The sequence below is a fragment of the Telopea speciosissima genome, chromosome 8 (assembly GCF_018873765.1).
Source record: "Telopea speciosissima isolate NSW1024214 ecotype Mountain lineage chromosome 8, Tspe_v1, whole genome shotgun sequence".
Classification (NCBI taxonomy): domain Eukaryota; kingdom Viridiplantae; phylum Streptophyta; class Magnoliopsida; order Proteales; family Proteaceae; genus Telopea; species Telopea speciosissima.
The window spans coordinates 46,885,243-46,892,786 of NC_057923.1; positions in this window are offsets into that span (position 1 = coordinate 46,885,243).

A 7,544-nucleotide genomic window follows, 5' to 3' on the forward strand; every position below is an offset into this window, starting at 1 on the left:
AATTCACATTATCTTATGAAATTCATATTTGATAAATTACAGAGAACGACGAAGATGGAGGAGAACGGTTGAATCTGGATCTCGATGAGGATGACTTAATGAGTAAAGTCACACGAATTGCAAGGACTTTTCCTTTTGATTATTTCTTTTGGTTTAGCCACTTGCATGTGGAACTTCGGATTTATTGTTGGGTTTAGTTTTAATCTAAAACCCTAGTTTTATTTCTTGAAGTTTACTTATTGCTTACTTGATTTTTTGGATTATTGATATTCAATTTATTCAATTTATATTGATTTGATTACTGATTGAACAATGATTTTCTATACATGTGTGGTGGATATATGTAGAACATATGAGGAGATTGTAAGGGTATTTATGTAATATACCTTCATATGTTCCAATATAATCCTACTTGAATTAATGCCCAGGCTGTGAGGGGCAATCTAGTAATTAGCCCATCTGACCTAAACCCTAGTTTCCTATAAATACTAACTGGAGGCAGCAGTCTGGGTATTCCAAACTAGATACCCAGGGTGTAATGCTTTAAGCAACCTTGTGCTTAAAACCCTAAACCCTAACAGAAGCTTGCTCTGCTCTCTTCAATCCACAACAAGCCCTAATCAGCAAATCTAGAACAATTGAACTTGACAAGCCCAAACTCTCGCGAGCTAGCACTAACTCATCAAAAAGCTCCTGGTTCATTTCAACACCGCCACTCAAAGCTCTCTTCAAGAGCTGCCAAGCAGGTTGCGGCGATGGAATCCAGAATTCCGGAATCGCAATCTCAAAATAACATTAGTGCAAAAAAAAAAAAAAAAAAAAAAAAAAAATATTGCAGAAGAGAGCAGAAACGTGAACGAAGAAGAAAGAAAGGTTTCTCTATTTGGCACTAGGTTTGCTTTAAAATTCACATTTATCTTTGTTACATAGCACGTCTAGGATTCTTACTAGCTTCAAATCATTCGTGTTCCTTAGATTTAAAGTTGTCCATGTGTCAAAGAAGCAGGCCGCACTACAAGATCTGTAGCGCACCTCACACTACAGAGGAGCCGAATCCAGTTCTTCACCTTAAGAGTACATTAATTTAGCTATGCATTAGATTTATATACATATGAGGGAGTACTGTTAGAATAGTTTGATCCAAATAGAAACAAAACCCTAAAAGTCAAGATTTTTCATAGAGCGTTCAAGAACACAATCAAATAAATAATAGAGAACATTCTCCCATGTATATATAATCTCACTTAAAGTGTTTCATTAGGTGTTTACTGTCAGGGAGAATAAGAGATTACCACCAACACCAAAGTGAGCATAATTAATAATTAAGGCACAAAAAAAAAACGTGTTCCAATACATGTCGATATCCACTCGATTTTCATGTACACTTTCCATAATCTTGAATCTTTTAATATTAGAGTAAATTACACAGATTTCTTCTATAACTATGCTTTATTCAAGGGACACCCCTGTTAGTTTAAAAACTACAGCCGACCCCAAAACGTTAGACTCTGTTAGGTTGAATAATGAAATGACTCTACTACCCTTATACCAAAAGTACTTAAAATCATGAAATGACCCCACTACCCTTAAACCTAAAACACATATTTCTCTTCTTCTTCCTTACTTCGACCTAAAACAGCTGAATGAGAGCACCATCAACGGAGTACCGAGATCACGAATAATCCAGCTGCAGTGTCCGTCGTCGCAACATTATTATTCCTCTTTACAACCTTCTTGGTAAAAAAACCAGTTAAAGAAAGGGAACTTGGAGGAGGATATGCAAGGAAAGATGAACCAGCAAAACTACAATCAACCGACTTGATATCTGCCAAGCCGATCTGCTTCGGAACCATTTCTGGCTCCGGACCTCACCGATGTTAAACCTGATCCCCCTCCACCCTTGCAACACAACCCCACCCCAACCCCTGTTCTTTATCCCAATCCACCGCCCCACCTCCACCCCTGCAACCCAGCCCCACCCCAACCCCTGTTCTTCCTCCCAGTCATTTGCCTCACAGTTTAATGGTGCTTTTCCGTTCCGGGTCATGCATTTCATAAAGTTTCAGAATTTTTCTGCCAAAATATCACCATGATGCATCCACCATAATCATCCCACTAAGGTACTTCAACTTTCAGAATTTTCTGAATCGAAGGATTTGACTAGATTTTCAGATCTGATCCTATTTTTTCTCCCATACCACATAACCACCTTTTCTTTATTTTCATTCCTAGTTTCTCTCATCTACACTAATCGACAGCCTAATTCCTTTCTTATTTTTGAGAAGGAAAACAGGGCTATGTTGAGGAAAATGGTGGACAGCAGGAGAAAATTTGTTCTTCCATATCCTCTTCATTTTTAAGTGCCCTTGCTGACTCACTACGTACGGATGACCCCCATTTGTTCTTTGGGCTCATCCATGGTGAGACTTATTCAGAAGACAGAGGTGAAGACTCCACAGAGGTGAAGACTCCTGTTTTAAAGAACCTGGTCTTCATTTGAGATTCCCTTTTCACTTTTAAGTGTTTGTCTACAAAATGAGAACGGTGGAAATGTCAATCTGTTTTAAACATGTCAATTCTCCAGAGGCAACACCATTTAATACAGATCAAATAGATGGATCTGCTAGTGATGGGCTCAAGTGAGGATTGGTAGATAAAGTTGAAGAAATTAGTACTCGCGGTGGGACAAAACTCAAATTTGAGTTTTGATTTGACGCTCCTATGTTCCAAGGTCGTGGAAAAAGGTTTTGCAAACAAGATCACCCGGGAAAAAAAGACTCATATTCAAACTTTAAGAACAATTTTTCATGTCCACCACAACATGAATAATATGTTTCATGGATGTATTTCACCAATTGGGGCAATGAACAGAGCAGCTCAGCAGCTCTTCAAGTTTCGTCGATCTTCTTCCTCGAAGGAGTTTCGATATGAGTTGCATAGTAGAAGTTAAAAAAAACAAAAAGCCTTTGCTATTTGGGGCAAGTCATTTGCAAGGGTAAAAGGGTAATGTTACTTCCAAATAAGGGTAGTTTAGTCATTATAATTTATTTTTTATATGACGTTTTACTTAACAGCAACTCCCGGACGAAGTTGGGGCCCAGTGCAACCAAGGCATAGTTACAGGGGAGGTCTGTGGAGTTTTTTCAAATTTAGGGGTATCCCTTAAATTAGGCATAGTTACAGGGGAGGTCCGTGTAATTTACTCTCAATATTATGACTATGTTTGATATGCATTTCTATTCTTAAAATAGAGGATGCATTCTTAGGTGGGGATGAGAATATTGTTTGAATACATGTTAATTAAAATGCATTCTTAATTTTATAATGCTTAGATATTTCATCAAACATCTCATAAGCAGTAGTTTGGTCATATTGATCTGATCCAATAACAATCTGCTGCTGCTGATCCTTCTATATCCATCTCCACCTTCATCAAGGGCATGGATACCACATGTCGCATTATCATCTAATGCCTTGCATGGTTTGAGGAATCGGTATCAGATTGGCTAATTCGTATTGGTATTAATTGGCGGAGACCAACATGATATTGATCCGCGCGTACTGACCAAGGGTATAATTGTAAATAAAACCATTTTTATTGAAATTTAAGGGTAAAATCGTTCGATTTGGACCGAAATGAGCCAATCTGATCATTATCGTATTGATATTGATTGAGATTGATACCGATCCCGATACCAATTACTAAAACCCTGATGCTTTGTCCCTCATAGCCTATTGCACCAGGAGCAAAAAACGGGTGAATAGACTAGGCATTAGAAGAATCAAGGAGTTTTTTTTTTTTTTTTTTTGATAGGTCCTACTCTATCCTATTCTATGTTGGGGGGGGGGGGAACGTGTGAGCTAAGAGACTTGAACCCAAGATCTCTTAATAGCAATTGGCTTCGACACACCACATGCTACCAAGTGTGCTAGGCGGTTCATAGAATTGTCAAGGAGGTTAATCATTGTGCCCTTATCAAGCTTATTTAATTTGGAGAATTGCTTCCAAAGAAGACTCTATCTGGGTCAATTGGGTCTACTCAAAAGCCCTTAAAAAGATTCCATATGGACGGTCAATTGCTCTATTTATGCCTCTTGCTCTTGGAGAAAGATTCTTCAGCTAAGTTTTAAGAGTGCTACCTCTTTTTCTATCTCTATCAACGACAGGAGAAACACTTTCCTTTGGCTAGACAAGTGGCATTCTAGAGGAGTTTTGCTCTCCTCTTAGGGATGGCATATGGAACCATGGCCCCTCTATCTCTCCTTAGTTGAGGTTTGGGGTGACCTCCATCTTGTTTCTCCGAGGCCCAGAGGCTCTGTTGATCTCCCTCTTTGGCCGGTTTCGTCATCCAGTAGGTTCACCTCTGCCTCGGAGTGGAATCTCATGAGATCTGCTAAGTTTGTTGTCCCTTGGCACAAGCTGATTTGGGGTAAAGGCAACATTCGTAGGCATAGTTTCATTCTATAAGGTGTAAGCTTTAGAAAGAGACTCTTCCTTCACCCATGTGTCGGGGGTCCAAGGTGCTTTTTCACATAAGTGCATGCATTGAGCTGGGCCGATCTGGACATGGGTTGGGTGTCGGAATATGGGCTGGGCTTTTTGTTTTACTGAATTTTTTTTGTCATGGGCTTGGGCTGCTTGGGTCTATTCCTAAACGGTAATGGATGGGTTTCTTTCCAGTAGACTTGTCTATTTGAAATGGTACAAAAATGTCTTTACATAAATATATGACCACATGTACCAGAGTGCTCTAAGGCACAGATTTGGAATCTTTAATTTGAAATTCCATGATATCAAATCCAATCCGTTGAAGTCCATAGAGATGTATCCCTTCAGAAGGCCATACCCCTTCAAAGGGTGGCCTTGAAAGGACATCTTCACTTCTATATGTAGGATAGCCCAGATTTCATCTTCCATTCTCTCTCTCTCTCTCTCTCTCTTAAATGAATTCCTCCATCTATGTCTTTTGTTGTTTCTTTCTAAAATCGAGCAGAACCCAGAGTATCTTGATGGGGGCCTAGGGAGCCAAGTCAGCGAGTGCACATGGATAAGTGGGCCTTTAGGGGCTATTTTATCTTGGGAGACCAATTCACACCAATCTGATTGCACCAGTAAGAGGGAACTAAGGTCTTACTGAGAGTAATTGGTGCCACAACTCAGCCCCACCATTTTTCTCCTAATCGTGTTCAGATTTTATGATTGTAGTGACCAGGGGACGTGATATATATAACAATGAAGAACATAACAAACATAACTTCTTCAGTTTCAGTGCATTCATCAACAAAGATAAGTTTTATACTCTATTTGAATAGCTTTACTACAGATTGTGGAAAATTGACAGGTGGAAGTTTGCCATTTTTTTTTTGGGGGGGGGGGGGGGGTTGGTTAGAAAAAAAAGTTTGGGTTAGAGAAATTCGAGCAAATATAGACCATGGTTTAAGGTATTGGTATTGGTATCGGCACAGGCCGATCCCATATGGAAGGAATGGTATAGACCAGGTGTGAAATTATTAAAAAAATAAAACTTGACTTTTTTTAGGAAAATTAGGGCCAAAATTATCCACTACAGACCGATCCATATCGATTTTTGCGCTAGCTGATACCCAATCCGATACCGAGTATTAAATCCATAATATAAACTAAGTATACGAGAGTGATGTTAATTGCCCCAATCGTAAACTACTTTTTACTTGTCAACGAAAGTGAGTTAATTATTGAATCAGACGAGCGTGGTATGCGGCCTATTATTATCATATTTTCATATTTATGTAAAGGTAAAAGTTTTCCTACACCTATAGTGAACCCACCAATTTGATTTCATAATTACTTCTTCCTATAGCATGAAGATCCGCAATGCCCTTGGAACTACCATAGGAGTAAGGGTGTCAATTTGGGATCGTAATCGGGAACCGTCCCAATACCGTCCGGTTAAAACCTGGTACCGGACCGTCCCATTAGTAAATGGGACGGTACTGGTATCTGATTTTGATACCGAATGATAAATGGGATGGGACGGTTCTGGGACAGGATTCTCAATGGTACCAGTACCGAAATACCAATTAGGTACCGGATAGTACCGAAAGTACTAGTACCGTTTAAAAAGAAAGAGTATATCAGATATTTTTTTAAAAAAAAAAAAGAAAGGGTATAAGAATTACGACTCATTAGGGTTTCACTAATTGCCTTTTGAATACGAAGAGGAACAACAGGTCAACAGCCATAGCTTGAAGTCTCTCCTCACAGAACCTACTACAGTGCTACTCCCTCCTCCATCAACCAACTACATCTACTAGGTTCTTCCTTTTTGCACTTCGTACCATACTACTATGTGACATGTGTGATAAATAGAATTTTGTTTGGAAAAATCAAAGAGGAAACACAACGGGATTCTTCCATTTTGTAGTACTTCTCTAGATTTAAAAAAATGAGAAGCTTATTACATGTGATCTTAGGGAGTTTGAAGAAGTAAAATTATGATTTCATAATTTAAGTTGTTTTATAAAAAACAGTAGGCAACTTAGATTTTATGATAGTGACAAAATTCCACAACACTAATAAACCCGCCTTGTTAGAAACAATTAAACTTCTTCTCCCTTTTTCTACAGTGCCTAGAACCGTTTAAGAACCAGTACCATCCCGCTAGTAATCGGGACTGGGATCTAGGTTTGGTCCCGTTAACTAAATGGGACGGTACTGAGATTGGCACTTTTGGTACCGGTACCGGTACCATCCCGTCCCAAATACCTGAAACTGTCCCAATTGATACCCTTGCATAGGAGTCTCATTCAACCGCCAAATATGATGGATGGCCAAAGGAAAAATGGATCCTTATGAGAAATGTAAATTTTTACAAAGGTTGATGAGATTTATGAATAAAGTGATAGACATGAGTAGGTCCCTCTTATAGAGAATTTTACCAACCTCAATTCTCAAGTTTTAGCTCAATAAAACTTTGTATAGGTTAAAATATAATTTAAAGTTTTATCAAATTATAAAAAGGACGTCATTGACCTCTAGTATGTAAAAATGAGATTACTTCAATCTTTATAAACTTTCACAGCATAAGGTGTACTTTTTTTCCTCATATAATAAGGTTTGGCGCTTCATATTTGAGATATGAGATGGGTAGCCTTCATATATAACTTGGTAAACTAATGTGATAAAATGACAAATCTCGCAAATAAATCTTTGTGATCACAATTATCAGGACTCAACCTAACACTGATCTAACTTCCCTCCCTCCCCAACACCCAAAAAAAAATTACACTAATCTAAGTTCAAATTAATGACCTAGTTTATTGATGTATTTGATGTGCACCCTATTAACTAATTAAGATTAGGTTTACTGCCTAGATCAGTTGGCTTCAATCCTGACTCCTGAGTGAGACAATCTTCTGAATTTCAAAACAACCACTTGCGCTAACTGAGTTGGGTCTATCTCCCTATGTTTGGGTCTGATTCATCAGGTTCCTACTTTATCAATTTCAATATTATTACATGGGACTTTGGCTTAGTTTGGATGATTTACTCCCTAAGGCCTCCT